The sequence below is a fragment of the Amphiura filiformis genome, chromosome 7 (assembly GCF_039555335.1).
Source record: "Amphiura filiformis chromosome 7, Afil_fr2py, whole genome shotgun sequence".
NCBI lineage: Eukaryota > Metazoa > Echinodermata > Ophiuroidea > Amphilepidida > Amphiuridae > Amphiura > Amphiura filiformis.
In genome coordinates this window covers 13,195,118-13,214,148 of record NC_092634.1, presented here as the reverse complement: position 1 = coordinate 13,214,148, position 19,031 = coordinate 13,195,118, and the positions used below count along the sequence as shown (strand labels likewise).

The following is a 19,031-nucleotide window of genomic DNA, read 5'->3' as shown; positions in this document are numbered from 1 at the left end:
AGACGCTCGAGATCAAAATATTTTTGTGCGGATGAGGAAAACCTTGAAACTTCTAACAACTAACAATTTATAGAGTTTTGCTTGAAACCAATTCCCTCTATCTCCCCCTGGCAATTGATGATGTTAAATAAAATGAGGTAAAATAAAAGGTTAGTGGTTTATTTGTAAGCTCATTTTGCTGACAAGTCAAGATTGATTTCTATGACAATATTATTTCTTGAAGTCGGCAATCGTTAAAGTTTGTAAAATAATAACTATAACAAAATATGATAGAAAACTGTGCCAGAACTATAAAATTACATTGATAAACAAAATTCCATCCTATAATATCTAACCACCATAAATAAAACGGATTTCATAATAATCGAGTTGCAAACATGCATTAACATACATATTTGACAGTATCGCATTTTATCAGCTTTTACACGCATGTCTCGAAATATGAACTTAAGCATCCAAGTGAAAGTGCAATGTGTAGAGTTGAACACAAGTCATAATTTATTCGTATGGTGATTTATCAACACAATTAGATCCTAGTGACAAATTATGCAAATCAGCCGTACACAATATTATTTTCTGTCGATCTTAAATAAATTCTAAATTTGTATTCATGCATCTGCATATTCATTTAACAATGTCTGTACGTCACGGTTGTTTGATGTGACCATTTATTAACATTTCTAACAAAATATCCTATGATGTTCAATTCTAGACCCGAATAATACCAACAACTGTCACACTAATATACACATACATTTTTTAGCCATTTTAAAGATAGATTTTCATTTCTATATCAAATAATTCATCTTTATATGCTTATTTGTGGTATTTTTTATTCTATAAACTGTGAATTTCTGTGGAAATTGAGGGCGCTATTTACATATATTTTAAATTTAAATTAGCCAAATAATATGACCTATTCCTTACATTTCATAATAAAAAGTTTTGTAAAAATTTCCTTGCCATTTGTAAGTCTTTTGCTGATGTTCTAATACCATATATAAGTGTCTACCACTTGTAAAGATGCAAACAAGATTTAATTTAATAGCGCCATCATTGTTCAACTTTTCTTACAAATGACTCAGTTTTACATGCCATAAAACAAACATGTTGTGAAGCGTTAGATATTTTTAACGGAAAATAAACAAACTGACAAAAATACACATTCTAATGTAATATTTCTTGTGAACTGACCAATTAAAACACCCGGTACTGTTATAATTAACAAGTATGACCGGTATGACGCTAAAATCGACTTTCCTGTCTTAGGACTGCCTTGCAAATCCCGGTAATACAGACTACATGAGATCTTCCTTTTGAAAATTGTATGTAAAATCAATCATATATATAAGATAAACACAGCCAAGTACCCCACCCCACCCCACACTCACTCCACCCACACACCGCTACACCCCAACTGACTAGTATACCCGGTACTGTTATAATAATATTAACAAGTATGACGCTAATGTCGACTTTCCTGGCTCAGGACTGCCTTGCAAAAAATATATCCCTGTCGTACACACTATACGGTCAACGTAAATTTGTCTCTGAAAATTGTATGTAAAATTAATCAGATACATAACATAAACACAGACAAACACCCCACCAGCATACACACCCCACGGCCCCAACCCCACACACCCCACACCTATACCTTTACCCGGTACTATTATAATTAAGTATGACGCTAAAGTAGACTTTCCTGATTGTGGATTTCCATGCAAAAAGGATTCCCTCATCATACACGCTACGGTCCACATGAAATTACTTTAAAAAAAACGTTTGCGAACTCAACCCGATATATAAGATCAATACACACAAATACACACGCACCCCTCTTCAAATGAAGATTCAAATTACATGATCTAACTAAGTCAACAAATGAGCGACAAGCCTTTGGAAAAAATACATGCATTAACACTTCCTTGCTATATTTAAGAACCGGATATGTACTCGCCAAGAAAACATATTGCATTGCAAATTCATCTCGCGATGTCCTATAATTAATTGATCAAATCCGGTATACTTGATGTTCCAAGGCAGTTCCCAATATATGGTTATAATTGAAAATACTGCCATGACAGTGACACATTAGGTGTATAGCCTTGAAATGACTAGACTCTATTCTGTATAATCTTCATATAATCAATTAAGCATATTCAAGCATAGATTGTGATTTAAGCTACAAGGTATATTTTGTTCATTTTAGGTGGTTTCAATATGAAGTTGCAGTAACAGCTTTTTCAATAAACTTTACAAACTGTTTAGGTACCAATGACTTTCACATAGATTGTTTTCAAACTCATATCAGGGTACAGGGTGTCCCAGAAAAAATTACCGAGTGAGTAAAATTGAAAGTAAGTCGAGAAGTAGACATCGGAATCAAAAAAATTAAAATGTAGCACATAGCCTATTTTATTGTGCATCACGTACTAAAATGTTATTTGATTCGGTTGACTGTTTGCGAAGAAATTAACGATTACACAATGTGCGCATCAATGCAGTTCATTCCAAGTTTGATCACAGGCGCTTTTTTCATACTCGCTCACCGCTTCCTAAAGTTTGTGTATCTCATTAAATTTAGTCCACATTATCTATTTTATAATCCAACGGTGTTATTCATGCTTTCACTGAAGATGAATAACATTTTGTCCGAGAAAACTTTGATTTCTGAAATGGGAAGCTTTCCAACTTTAATTCTTTAGGTTGTGCAAATGTGTTATATTTTAAAATTCCAAAGAACATTTGAGCCAAGAATGGCAATGATCAAGTGCTTACGGTTTACGTGTGATTTTTGATACCATGCAACATTAATGTTGAAGTTTTTAAAAGTTTTAAACTTTGCATTACAATTTCTACGAAAGACTCCAAAAACTTGAATGTCTGCGAGAATTTTTTAAAGCCAGTTGGTATTCTTTTATGCAATGATTCTTTATGCAACATTTATATCAACATTAACGAAAAAGATATTTACAAGTACCGAGCATCATCTTGCATGCAAGTTTTCATTTTCAATACCGTGCTGGTTGTTAAATGTTTTGAAAGAAGCAGATTGTTTAAAAAAACGAAAAGTATTTCATAGAACAAAACATGAAGCCCATTGACATTTAACCACTATAGTGCGCATATTTGTGTTGAATGATCTTTCTTTTAAACTTGGAATGAAGTGAATTGACGCATGCGTTATGTAATCACCCATTTCTTCGCAATCAGTCAACCGATTCCAGTAAAATTGACATATATAATGCAGAATAAGATGGGCTACACGCTGATGTTTAGATGTGTGGATTCTGATGTCTATTTCTCGACTTACGTCCAAATTCATTCGCTCGGTAATTTTTTCTGGGACACCCTGTATTAGAGCTGGTATTAATTAGTTTAACATGTTTATAGTCAAAAGGATATTTGGTTCCTGATCCAACATGTGTGGTATAATCAATAACTTATCATTCTTTATACTACATTAGGATATATAGTTTCGCTTATATACTTGCTGATACACAAGGAATTTCGTTTCTCCTGCTCGTTCTGAAACGTTATAGTTGTCTGGCGGATCTATTTTAAACCTTTGCAAGTTTGAACTGTAGTTGAGGTAATGGATATTTTTAGGTTAAAATGGGGACATGATGCTGCAGTGGGATTTACGTTAGTGTTACGTGCAAGCAAGGCACATTTTTTGCCACATAATAGAAATTTATTTACCGATTGACTGAATGTCTGACTATTGACTGAATGTCTGAGTGACTGATTGACTAAATTGGCAACTGACTGATTGACTGATCGAATGTTTGACTGACTGCCTTTACTTTATACATTCTACCTCTACGCATTTTTGTGATATCAAATTTGGTCTATTAGTCACGTAACATATCGAGGTGGTAGTGCGAGAAAGCCCGAACTGTAATAGCTGCCTTGTAGATATTTGATAATTTCTGTATTCTATACTGTACACATTTGAAAATATTACACCTGGCAGCTATTGCAGATGGGGCTTTCTTTGCATTAACCCCTCAATACAGGCATTACGTTATCTCAATAACCCGCACCTGCTCCCCGCCTTTACTATTACCACAACCTGCCCACCTCTGTCACGGTGTATTTTAATACTTTAAATTGGCACCGTCTTGAGTCAAGCAAGCATGCTTTAACATGCTAAACGTTGAGACTATTTCAAGATGCTTTTACATCTGACATTAAAACAGCTAATGAAGTGAGTATTTGAGGTTTGTTGAAATTAACTACAAAGTGCTTTTTCATTTTGTTATTGTAGTTTAACCTAATTATAATCTTCTTTTTTTGCCTCTAAAGCTCATCTTTTTAGTTAGATTCATTCTTGTTTCTTGTTATTGTGCTTATTTCTTCTTTTCCTTGTACCACGCTTTGATATTTTTTTTAAGCACTTTAAAAATATTTGAATCTGCCAAGTATACTAAACATGTGACATTTTAAGGATGTGGTTTTATCTACAACAGCATAGCGCATTTCAATATACCGGAGCGCACAATGTAGCTAATACCACTATGAAGCTTATATTTTCTAATCACGCGTTTTAAGGCAAATCATACTGCCATCGTTTTACTTCTAGCACACTGCAATACGATAACTCATTGTGCATTTTAAATTATTTGTTTTTTCTATGCTGTATCATAATACATATAATAATGGTCCACTTATGAATAAACAATTAGTATTAACTAAAGTATAGCTAAATAACATAATAATATGAATGACATGAATGAATAGTTTTAACTTAACACAATATCCCTAATGATCCATTTGTTTTCTTTAGATATTGCTATATAATACATGCATGATTAGTTATGTCGGCCCTAATTATGACTAAATAAGACTAAGCATAAGTGCCCGCATAATTGTTAAAATATTCCAAATATTGCCTGCATATTATATTATCAAACGTGTGTTTCAATGACATGAAATATAATAGATATTGAACCACCGTTATGCAGACTTCCACAATAGCCATTGTTGTATCTGAGAGAAAGCATTTTGTTAATTGTAATTTGTTTCAAAATATACAAATTGATAAACAGCTTATGATATCACAGACATATTGAATAACCTGTGATTTAAATGGAGGTACACATTAGTTTAAGCTACCTGTTCTTTTGGGGAAAAAATCCCGAGGTAAAACAATAGTCTATTGTTAAATACATTACGTCAACTGTCTTACCTCTCATTTTTCATCCAGCCTTGAATTTGCTTCACTCAGCACCTCAATCTTAACATACAGATATCAGGATGTATTTGCAACATCACCAGCTCTTAAACCCCAGTTGACCTTGATGTATTTCGCATTTACGATGTTAACTGATACACTGGTACATATTTTCCGTTGCATACTAGTTCTATCGTGTAAAACATCTAAGTAGATCGGTAAATCTCCTGGCGACAGAATAATACAGCGTGTCAAGTGTAATGGTAGTGTTCGATCAAACCAATCCTTGCAACACGCGGCAGGCAGGAAAGACGATGAACAGACCCACCTAGCCAGGCATGATTTAATTCGATATATCTCTCTTGTTTATTCGTGCTTTGCTGATCAACCTGTACTTCCTGCAATAGTTAGTCTCTCTCGGTCACCTTGCCACTAGAGATGTGTCGTGTGTATGCGGCAGCAAAGCATACAATGAAATAACGCGTAGGTTGTATAACGCAGAATTCTTACTAAAAGAGAGTCATGTCGCATTTATTTTCATTTTTAAAGTCACATAATTTCTATACGCTTTAAAATGATATGTACAAATTATCAGATGTTGCCTCTACTCAACGCTACAAAAATGTGATAAAAGTACATATTCCCTTTGATTTACCAAATTAAATGTACAAAGTGTCTTAGCGAGTAATGTCTTATTTGGTATTCTGGAATAGGTTGCATTATTCATGGAGGCGTGTATATATGAAGCTGCATCTTGCGTCTTTTTAAATTATCGAAGACCTCAATCTCATGCTATCTCGACAATACATCACTTTGTTCAAGAGAAAATACATTGATCATATTATAATGAAAAAATATGTGCTTCTAATAATATCGTTTTCGGTGTTGACTTGTCATTCCACCAAGGACGGCTTCAAAACTCAACCGCTGGTTGCCTGCCGGTTCCGTTTAGTTGCAGCCGGTTTCTAATGTTCTAAATAATGGAACGCGGTTCAATCGACATCAACCGCCAGTCAACCGGCGGTCGAGTTTTGAAGCCGCCCCTAACACGTATTATTTGAATAAATTAGATATTTACTTTGTGTCTTAATAATAGAGTATGTTCATTTCTAAATATACCAATGTATTTATAAAGTTTACAATATAGAATGGCTAAACCAGTGTGGTCTTTAATAATAATCAATTATTTTCATTGGGGTTAAAGTGTTCATTCAATATTGGGAGCGTTGAAAAGTTCAAAGTCTGGTTATAATCCATGATTGTATTAAACACATGTAATTTTAACATTCTAAGAAAATAAAAAGAGCGAAAAGCGAAAACGATAAACGATATGGTCTAATGCAACTTAAGAATGTTTGCAAATTAGAACTGTTTTGAACGTTACACATGTTTAAGGGTAAGATATGGCATTACCTGCAACTAGTAATCAATGCCTATTGGCAGGCATACGTACTGTGGCTCGACTCAGAAACGGAAATGTAAAATAATTGTTACTGCAAGCACACTCGTGTCCGTTTCTAATGTAGTTCTTTCATGACACCGAAAGCTTCTGGAATGACGACTCGCTTAAGGGCTATAGCCAGAGAGACAACTGTCTCGCTACAATTACGGTGTAATGGTTTCTAATTGCTCGTACGGTATAGAGTGTCATATATTATGATGAGTGTATGGCTTAGGCTATATAGTACGTGGCTCACACATCGCGCAACGAACACATAATAACCTTAAAATGAGCAAGAAAATATTGCTTCTTGGAAAGGAATAAATGTACTGATACAGTCGATAACACCTTGCTTGGATGTCTCCATAGCTTTAGATAGATATTCATCTTTGTGTATCTTTTATTAGGCTGTTACACTTGAAAACCACACTACCCTTGTGTAAGATGTTGGTAATATCTTCCACAGGGGGTATGAATTTCGAATGGAATGATGAAACTAGGCAGCTCCATTTGAATTTCATAACCCTCTAAGAAAGATTCAACCTGAATCTTACACAGAGGGAGGGTGAGTTTAATAGAGCTGCTTAATGTGCTAATTCCATTTGAAATTCAAGCTTTCTATGTGGAAGATATTTCCCAAGTCTTGCACAGAGGGAGTGTGGACTTTAAATGAAATAGAATAACTCATTAAACAATTGACAAATTATACCAATTTTTACTAAGAACATAAAAAGAGCGAAAAGAACTTCTGATACACAAATGATATTATAACGATATGGTCTAACAATCGGATTACTGGTTGTCCAATTCAAATTTTCTGAGTACGTATTACTTTTAAGAGCCATTTTTTTTTCAAAAGCTTCTCCCACATTCACAATTGGTACAATACAATTGCATTTCAGTTCTGATCAACACTTATTGGTATTTAGGTCCAGTACATATCACCTCAAACTTCAATAAATTTGATAATATCAGAACAATGTTCAGAAGTTCAGAAATTTTTACTACCTGCAACAATTAATCAATGCCGGTTGGCAGGCATACGTACTGTGGCTCGACTCAGAAACGGAAATGTAAAATAATTGTTACTGCAAGCATACTCGTGTCCGTTTCTAATGTAGTTCTTCCTGACACCGAGAGCTTCTAGAATGATGACTCGCTTAAGGGCTATAGCCATAGAGACAACTGTCTCGCTACAATTACGGTGTAATGGTTTCTAATATTACTTGCACGGTATAGAGTGTCATATATTATGATGAGTGTATGGCTTTAATAGTAATAGTAAATGAAATGGAACTAGGCAGCTCCATTTGACTTTCATAACCATCTGAGAAAGATTCAACCTGAATCTTACACAGAGGGAGTGTGAATTTAATAGAGCTGCTTAATGTGCTAATTCCATTTGAAGTTCAAACTTTCTACGTGGAAGATATTTTCCAAATTTTCCACAGAGAGAGCGTGGACATGGAATAGAATAGCCCATTTAAACAATTATTGACAAAAATTATACCAATTTTCGCTAAGAACATAAAAAGAGCGAAAAAAAACTTCTTATACCCAAATGATATTAAAAAGATATGGGCTTACAATCAATCAAGAATGTTTAAAAGTTGTAACTGTTTTGAATGTTATACATGTTTAATTAAGATGTGAACTATATATGTCATAGCCTGCAACAATTAATCAATGCCTATTGGCAGGCATACATACTGTGGCTCGACTCAGAAACGGAAATGCTATATAATTGTTACTGCAAGCATACTCGTGTCCGTTTCTAATGTAGTTCTTCCTGACACCGAGAGCTTCTAGAATAACGACTCGCTCAAGGGATATAGCCATAGAGACAACTGTCTCGCTACAATTACGGTGTAATGGTTTCTAATTGCTCGTACGGTATAGAGTGTCATATATTATGATGAGTGTATGGCTTAGGCTATATAGTACGTGGCTCACACATCGCGCAACGAACACATAATAACCTTAAAATGAGCAAGAAAATATTGCTTCTTGGAAAGGAATAAATGTACTGATACAGTCGATAACACCTTGCTTGGATGTCTCCATAGCTTTAGATAGATATTCATCTTTGTGTATCTTTTATTAGGCTGTTACATTTGAAAACCACACTACCCCTGTGGAAGATGTTGGTAATATCTTCCACAGGGGGTATGAATTTCGAATGGAATGATGAAACTAGGCAGCTCCATTTGAATTTCATAACCCTCTAAGAAAGATTCAACCTGAATCTTACACAGAGGGAGGGTGAGTTTAATAGAGCTGCTTAATGTGCTAATTCCATTTGAAATTCAAGCTTTCTATGTGGAAGATATTTCCCAAGTCTTGCACAGAGGGAGTGTGGACTTTAAATGAAATAGAATAACTCATTAAACAATTGACAAATTATACCAATTTTTACTAAGAACATAAAAAGAGCGAAAAGAACTTCTGATACACAAATGATATTATAACGATATGGTCTAACAATCGGATTACTGGTTGTCCAATTCAAATTATCTGAGTACGTATTACTTTTAAGAGCCATTTTTTTTCAAAAGCTTCTCCCACATTCACAATTGGTACAATACAATTGCATTTCAGTTCTGATCAACACTTATTGGTATTTAGGTCCAGTACATATCACCTCAAACTTCAATAAATTTGATAATATCAGAACAATGTTCAGAAGTTCAGAAATTTTTACTACCTGCAACAATTAATCAATGCCGGTTGGCAGGCATACGTACTGTGGCTCGACTCAGAAACGGAAATGTAAAATAATTGTTACTGCAAGCATACTCGTGTCCGTTTCTAATGTAGTTCTTCCTGACACCGAGAGCTTCTAGAATGACGACTCGCTTAAGGGCTATAGCCATAGAGACAACTGTCTCGCTACAATTACGGTGTAATGGTTTCTAATTGCTCGTACGGCATAGAGTATCATATATTATGATGAGTGTATGGCTTAGGCTATATAGTACGTGGCTCACACATCGGGCAACGAAAACATAATAACCTTAAAATGAGCAAGAAAATATTGCTTCTTGGAAAGGAATAAATGTACTGATACAGTCAATAACACCTTGCTTGGATGTCTCCATAGCTTTAGATAGATATTCATCTTTGTGTATCTTTTATTAGGCTGTTACACTTGAAAACCACACTACCCCTGTGGAAGATGTTGGGAATATTTTCCACATGAGTATGAATTTCGAATGGAATGAACATACTAGACAGCTCCATTTGAATTTCATAATACTCTAAGAAAGATTCAATCTGAATCTTACAAAGAGGGAGTGTGAGTTTAATAGAGCTGCTTAATGTGCTAATTCCATTTGAAGTTCAAACTTTCTATGTGGAAGATATTTTCCAAATTTTCCACAGAGAAAATGTGGACTTTAAATGAAATAGAATAGCCCATTTAAACAATTATTGACAAATTATGCCAATTTTCACTAAGAACATAAAAAGAGCGAAAAGATTCTTATACCCAAATGATATTAAAACGATATGGGCTTACAATCAATCAAGAATGTTTAAAAGTTGTAACCATTTTGAATGTTATACATGTACATGTTTAATTAAGATGTGAGCTATATATGTCATTGCCTGCAACAATTAATCAATGCCTATTGGTAGTGTGGCTCAACTCAGAAACGGAAATGTAAAATAATTGTTACTGCAAGCATACTCGTGTCTGTTTCTAATGTAGTTCTTCCTGACACCGAGAGCTTCTAGAATGACGACTCGCTTAAGGGCTATAGCCAGAGAGACAACTGTCTCGCTACAATTACGGTGTAATGGTTTCTAATATTACTTGTTCGGTATAGAGTGTCATATATTATGATGAGTGTATCGCTTTAATAGTAATAGTAAATGAAATGGGACTAGGCAGCTCCATTTGACTTTCATAACCATCTGAGAAAGATTCAACCTGAATCTTACACAGAGGGAGTGTGAATTTAATAGAGCTGCTTAATGTGCTAATTCCATTTGAAGTTCAAACATTCTATGTGGAAGATATTTTCCAAATTTTCCACAGAGAAAATGTGGACTTTAAATGAAATAGAATAGCCCATTTAAACAATTATTGACAAATTATACCAATTTTCACTAAGAACATAAAAAGAGCGAAAAGATTCTTATACCCAAATGATATTAAAACGATATGGGCTTACAATCAATCAAGAATGTTTAAAAGTTGTAACCATTTTGAATGTTATACAGGGTGTAACAATAAAATTTGTACAATTTTGAAAATAGAATGACACAAGTATGCCGCCTATTTGTTGGTTTGATATTTATATATCTATCAAGATAATTTCTTTAGCCACCAGATAAGTTTTGTTTCAATAAAATCGTAGGTATACAAGTGAAGATATAGCCAATTATGTAACCTAGTCTTAAAACCGCTTGGGCCACTTTTGTCCAAGTGTTAGAAAAGTGACTGAATAGAGTTGAACCATGGCCCAGTTGGACGGTGCTCTATGGGTGCAAAACTGTTCTCAGTTTTACCAATGATATCTCAGGGATATGGTACGTGGCTCACACATCGCACAACGAACACATAATAACCTTAAAATGAGCAAGAAAATATTGGTTCTAAACGGATAAATGTACCGATACAGTCGATAGCACCTTGCTTGGATGTCTCCATAGTTTTAGATAGATATTCATTTTTGTGTATCTTTTATTAGGCTGTTACATTTGAAAACCACACTACCCCTGTGGAAGATGTTGGGGATATCTTCCACAGGGGTATGAATTTCGAATGGAATGAACATACTAGGCAGCTCCATTTTAATTTCATAATACTCTAAGAAAGATTCAACCTGAATCTTACACAGAGGGAGTGTGAGTTTAATAGAGCTACTTAATGTGCTAATTCCATTTGAAGTTCAAACTTTCTATGTGGAAGATGTTTTCCAAATTTTTCGCAGAGAGAGTGTGGACTTTAAATGGAATAGAATAGCCCATTTAAACAATTATTGACAAATGCCAATTTTCACTAAGAACATAAAAAGAGCGAAAAGAACTTCTTATACCCAAATGATATTAAAACGATATGGGCTTACAATCAATCAAGAATGTTTAAAAGTTGTAACCATTTTGAATGTTATACATGTACATGTTTAATTAAGATGTGAGCTATATATGTCATTGCCTGCAACAATTAATCAATGCCTATTGGTAGTGTGGTTCGACTCAGAAACGGAAATGTAAAATAATTGTTACTGCGAGCATACTCGTGTCTGTTTCTAATGTAGTTCTTCCTGACACCGAGAGCTTCTAGAATGACGACTCGCTTAAGGGCTATAGCCAGAGAGACAACTGTCTCGCTACAATTACAGTGTAATGGTTTCTAATATTACTTGTACGGTATAGAGTGTCATATATTATGATGAGTGTATGGCTTTAATAGTAATAGTAAATGAAATGGAACTAGGCAGCTCCATTTGACTTTCATAACCATCTGAGAAAGATTCAACCTGAATCTTACACAGAGGGAGTGTGAATTTAATAGAGCTGCTTAATGTGCTAATTCCATTTGAAGTTCAAACTTTCTACGTGGAAGATATTTTCCAAATTTTCCACAGAGAGAGCGTGGACATGGAATAGAATAGCCCATTTAAACAATTATTGACAAAAATTATACCAATTTTCACTAAGAACATAAAAAGAGCGAAAAAAAAAACTTCTTATACCCAAATGATATTAAAAAGATATGGGCTTACAATCAATCAAGAATGTTTAAAAGTTGTAACTGTTTTGAATGTTATACATGTTTAATTAAGATGTGAACTATATATGTCATAGCCTGCAACAATTAATCAATGCCTATTCAACAACTCTTCCTATACCTTTGTACAGGCGCCAACCGTTGTTAAACCGTGATGAACCCACACTTTTACTGTAGCGTATACGCGAACGCGAGCGAGACTACGCGTTACGCGAGAGCGCGTAAAATTCGTCATGCCTGGAACCTTTGTGCGTATGCCAGCTTACAAGTTGAATTCAGTATTTTTCAGGTAGCGGCTAAACATTGCCGTTTTATTCTGTAGTTTTATTGCTGATATCAAAAGAGAAATCATGAAAGTTTTTGTAAGGCTGAGTGGCAATGATTAACTGACATTCCTCGTAAAATAATCGTGAATTATACGGTACGGTACCGGTATTTAGCTTCTTTTCGTTGTTGAAAGGGATTCAATCATGTTTCACCGTTGTTCATCACCGTTTAACAACTCGCGTCCGGCGCGTCTGCGTGGTTTACTTTCGCTCGGGCAGCTAAAGCTGCCCTCGCGAAGTAAACCACGCAGACGACGCGGCCGCATCGTTGTTAAACGGTGATGAACAACGGTGAAACATGATTGAATCCCTAATTGGCAGGCATACATACTGTGGCTCGACTCAGAAACGGAAATGCTATATAATTGTTACTGCAAGCATACTCGTGTCCGTTTCTAATGTAGTTCTTCCTGACACCGAGAGCTTCTAGAATAACGACTCGCTCAAGGGATATAGCCATAGAGACAACTGTCTCGCTACAATTACGGTGTAATGGTTTCTAATTGCTCGTACGGTATAGAGTGTCATATATTATGATGAGTGTACCTGAATCTTACACAGAGGGAGGGTGAGTTTAATAGAGCTGCTTAATGTGCTAATTCCATTTGAAATTCAAGCTTACTATGTGGAAGATATTTCCCAAGTCTTGCACAGAGGGAGTGTGGACTTTAAATGAAATAGAATAACTCATTAAACAATTGACAAATTATACCAATTTTTACTAAGAACATAAAAAGAGCGAAAAGAACTTCTGATACACAAATGATATTATAACGATATGGTCTAACAATCGGATTACTGGTTGTCCAATTCAAATTTTCTGAGTACGTATTACTTTTAAGAGCCATTTTTTTTTCAAAAGCTTCTCCCACATTCACAATTGGTACAATACAATTGCATTTCAGTTCTGATCAACACTTATTGGTATTTAGGTCCAGTACATATCACCTCAAACTTCAATAAATTTGATAATATCAGAACAATGTTCAGAAGTTCAGAAATTTTTACTACCTGCAACAATTAATCAATGCCGGTTGGCAGGCATACGTACTGTGGCTCGACTCAGAAACGGAAATGTAAAATAATTGTTACTGCAAGCATACTCGTGTCCGTTTCTAATGTAGTTCTTCCTGACACCGAGAGCTTCTAGAATGACGACTCGCTTAAGGGCTATAGCCATAGAGACAACTGTCTCGCTACAATTACGGTGTAATGGTTTCTAATTGCTCGTATGGTATAGAGTGTCATACATTATGATGAGTGGATGGCTTAGGCTATTATAGTACGTGGTTCACATATCGCGTAAGTCCGTAACGGATACATAATAACTTTAAAATGAGCAAGAAAGTATTGGTTCTTGGAAACGAATAAATGTACTGATATAGTCGATAACACCTTGCTTGGATGTCTCCATAGATTTTTATAGATATTCATCTTTGTGTATCTTTTATTAGGCTGTTACATTTGAAAACGACACCACCCCTGTGGAAGATGTTGGGAATATCTTCCACATGAAGTATGAATGGCGAATGGAATGAACACACTAGGCAGCTCCATTTGAATTTCATAAGCCTCTAAGAAAGATTCAACCTGAATCTTACACAGAAGGAGGATGGGTTTTTAGAGTTGCTTTAATGTGCTAATTCCATTTGAAGTTCAATCTTTCTATGTGGAAGATATTTCCCAAATCTTCCACAGAGGAATTGTGTACTTTAAATAGAATAGAATAGCTTATTTAAACAATTGACAAACTATACCAATTTTCACTAAGAGCATAAAAAGAGCAAATGATATTAAAACGATATGGGCTTACAATCAATCACGAATGTTTAAAAGTTAGAACCGTTTTGAAGGTTATATATGTTTAATTAAGGTGTGAGCTATACCATTGCCTGCAACAATTAATAAATGCCGATTGGCAGGTATACACACTGTGGCTCGACTCAGAAACGGAAATGCTATATAATTGTTACTGCAGGCATACTCGTGTCCGTTTCTAATGTAGTTCTTCCTGACACCGAGAGCTTCTAGAATGACGACTCGCTCAAGGGATATAGCCAGAGAGACAACTGTCTCGCTACAACTACGGTGTAATGGTTTCTAATTGCTCGTATGGTATAGAGTCAAGAGTGTCATACATTATGATGAGTGGATTGCTTAGGCTATATAGTACGTGGTTCACATATCGCGTAAGTCCGTAACGGATACATAATAACTTTAAAATGAGCAAGAAAATATTGCTTCTTGGAAAGGAATAAATGTACTGATATAGTCAATAATACCTTGCGTGGATGTCTCCATAGCTTTAGATAGATATTCATCATTGTGTATCTTTTATTAGGCTGTTACATTTGAAAACCACACCACCCCTGTGAAAGATGTTGGGAATATCTTCCACATGAGTATGAATTTCGAATGGAATGAACATACTAGGCAGCTCCATTTGAATTTCATAATACTCTAAGAAAGATTCAACCTGAATCTTACACAGAGTGAGTAGCTGTGAGTGTGAGTTTAATAGAGCTGCTTAATATGCTAATTCCATTTGGCGTTTAATGCGCTAATTCCATTTGAAGTTCAAACTTTCTATGTGGAAGATATTGTTTAATTAAGATGTGAGCTATCATTGCCTGCAACTTCAATGCCAATTGGAAGGCGTACACATTGTGGCTCAACTCAGAAACGGAAATGCTATATAATTGTTACTGCAAGCATACTCGTGTCCGTTTCTGATGTTGTTCTTCCTGACACCGAGAGCGTCCAGAATGACGACTCGCTCAAGGGCTATAGATAGCCATGGAGACAACTGTCTCGCTACAATTACGGTGTAATGGTTTCTAATTGAATATATGAATACAAAAGCCACCTAAGTCCATACTTTGGCCAAATTGAGTTAAGCATGGGAAATTGTTGCTATACATAGGCCTGTCATATGCATGAAAGAACAACTCAAATTCATTCTCTGTGTCTATTGGGCATGTGAAAAATAGCATGTATGAAAGAATCACCCAATTCCATGATTTGAGTCTTGTAACACATTGATTGAAATCCAGTATGTATAAAAGTCCACTTGTAACACATTCATTGCAAGAGAATGACTTTTGAACAAAAAATGGGTTTAATAAAGGAAAGTGTGTGGTTTATATTACATGGCAGAATGCTTATCAACATTATACATACCTGTGTGCTTTATTTTGTATTATCTTACTAGTGGTAATCTCATTCTAACATTGTTGTCTTTGTATATGATTCAAACAAACACCTAAGTCCAAAATTTAAAATGAACCCCACGAAGTCCCTGAAATGCTAATCGTCATACCTAATACAGGTTAATCCACTCATTTGCACGTAAAACTTACCATATTGACCAGGTAAATCTAACTGAAGGAATTAAAATGATACACGGGTTTTTTCTCTCAAAATAACTTCGCATGGACTTAGGTGGCTTTTGTATTCATGTATTCAATTGCTCGTACGGTATAGAGTGTCATATATATATTATGATGAGGGGATAGCTCGCATATCGCGCAACGAACACGTAATAACCTTTAAGAGTAAAAATATCCATGGACTTCATCATCAAATACATACGTACGCTGGTCCTACCATCGGGTAAGGTGGTAGCTAAATAAATATAGTTAAAATGGGCGCAAGGGATGGTCTTTAATTTGGCCGAGTCATTTGGGCGTTTTGATATTGATTTGTTAGGGGGTTTCACTATCCCTTAAAAAAGGGAACAAGAAAATATTGGTTCTTGGAAATGAATAAATGCACTGATATAGTCGATAACATCTTGCTTGGGTGTCTCCACATCAACTTTAGATAGATATTCATCTTTGTGTATCTTTTATTAGGCTGCTACATTTGAAAACCACACTACCCCTGTCATTTTTATTTATTTTTTTTTATTTATAACATTCGGCCGAAGCCAGGCTAAACCCAATAGTGCTCAGAGGCTACTAAATTCAAGGGATGCCTCCAGATATGACGGGACAGGGATATGGGAAGAGGTCCGATTTTAGAAGCTGTTGGGATGTTGGGAATATCTTCCACAAGGGGTATACATTTCGGATGGAATGAACACATTAGGCAGCTCCATTTGAATTTCATACACCCTCTGAGAAAGGTTCAACTTGAATCTTACACGAACGGACGAGGGCGAGTTTTAAATATTGAAATTCTTAGTCCTCCTTAATGTTAATTCAATGCATTGAAATCGAATTGAATTGAAATGAATTTTGGGCGATTTTCATTTCAATGCATCGGAATTGAATTGGAATCGAAATGAGTGGGCTTGGGCATGAATTGAATTGGATTGGAATTGAAATAATCATGAGCAATGAAGAATTGAATTGGATTGGAATTGAAATCATGTTGAGTGATGAAGAATGAAGTGGAATTGAAATGAAATTCAGCTTTGATTTCAATTCAGCATTTCAATTCACAAGCAGATGTCTGTGATTCCAGATCATTCCACCTGTAAAAAGTGCCCTTCCCCTGTTCTGAATTCTGATACACTTCCAGGTCTAATCACACAAGAGACACATATTAAAAACTTTTGGCACTAATCACAAAGCCCCTATTTTTCTCAAACTTCTAATTTTTATGCTCAAAAGTCATTGTACATTTGAACAAATTGTGAGAAAACCATAAAAGAAAATGCTTATATCTTTGACAGCTTTTTTCACACTTTTTCAAAAGTACAAGGATTTTAGGTGAAAATCTTAGGAGGAGCAGGAGACAAGTAGGGACTATCTAATAGTATCAAAACCTTGATTTTTGACATCTTTGAGGTCAGTGTGGGGACAGGGTCCCATTATCGATCGTACCACACACCTTAAAAGGGCGTGATCCACAGCCTCATCCCCCACTTTACACCAAAAAAAAGTTGAGATTTTTATACCACTGGAAACCTCTGGCTACATAATGTTTATGTACCAAAAATTCTTGCAGATTAATTTCTTTAGCAAATAATCATCAAATTTGAATATAGTTCTTGTACAGGCTGTATCAAAATAATGGGTACCCATTTGTTTTGATGGTAATTGAAAAGCCTGTTTGTGCCAAATACAACATTGTGTTCTCTTGAAATGATAACCTCCCACAACATTTATCAACAAATTAGGTAGATATTATGTTGCATTCTGGCATCGCAGCCTTGTCCATAATAATAGGAAACTAGGAGTACCAATCATTTTGATACAACCTGTATACCAGAACGAAATTACAACAGTGGGCTATGGAGCAGTGTAATACACGTAAACATGCAAAACTCGCAAACGCAAAATCAAATTTTGGGAATGAGCTTTTTTCGTGGATAGCCACTGAAAAATGTCATAAAAAGAGGATGCTAAGATCACAAAATCCTCCTTTAAGTTTAGAAAATAATGTGCATGGTGGACAAGAAGTTAGACAAATATTAGGAAGTCAGTCACCTAAGAATTAAGAAGTTCCAAAGTTTCATAAAATAGGACCCAGAGGTCAAGGATCACTTGCATTGTTTGAATGTGAAAAGTGAGTTAACATAACAGTAAAGTATCTTCTGTTGAAATACTTTTGTGACAAGTAGTGTACTTGATTTTGACTTTGTTTTGAGCTATTATAAAATGATAAAATTGGTAGTAAAATTTAAAACATGCACTGCAAAAACAGTGTCTAGATATTAAACACCATTCTAGACACCATCTTGTCCTCAATTTGTAAACATGTCTAAATGCTAAACATGTTTAGTAATTTGATGCCTTGTGTTTAGATATTAAACACTTGATGTTTTGAAGTTTGACATTTGTGTTTAAATTTTACATGCGTTTACAAATCGAGGACAAAAATTGTTCAATCTCTAGACACAGTTGTTGCAGTGTGCCTTTGGTCAATTAACACACAAACTGCAACTGTATTGGAATTGGAATTGAATTGGAATTGAAATGAATGCTCAGAATTGAATTGAAATTGATTAGTAGTTAATTCCACTGCATTGGATTGGAATTGAAATGAAATGATTTTGAAATTGAAAAATTGAATTGGAATCGAATTGAATTAATTCTAGAGCAAGGTGGATTGAATTGGAATTGAATAGCAAGACTCCAGGTGTAGAAAGAATTGAATTGGAATAGAATTGAAATCAATTTTCTGGAGTGAAATAACAATAGTCCTCCTGTGGAAGATATTCCAAAATCTTTCACAGCGGGAGTGGGGACTTTAGATAGAATATAACATTCAACTCTTGACAAATTATACAAAGAATTCAAACGATATGGTCTAACAATCAATCAAGAATATTAATAACTTGAAACCGTTTTGAAGGTTATACATCTTTAAGGTGTGAGCTGTTATTGCCTGTAACAATTA

The 19,031-nt window shown here is 35.1% G+C and overlaps 1 protein-coding gene across 1 annotated transcript in view; it reads right to left on the bottom strand.

The window, feature by feature from the left end:
- The window catches only part of LOC140156759 (uncharacterized), a 60,013-nt gene extending 54,284 nt beyond the window's left edge, over nucleotides 1–5,729 (bottom strand). The window contains exon 1 of the mRNA XM_072179720.1: nucleotides 5,195–5,729. The gene's annotated coding sequence lies outside the window, so the exon portion shown is untranslated. The remainder of the gene's footprint in view (nucleotides 1–5,194) is intronic.
- Nucleotides 5,730–19,031: the final 13,302 nt, after the last annotated feature.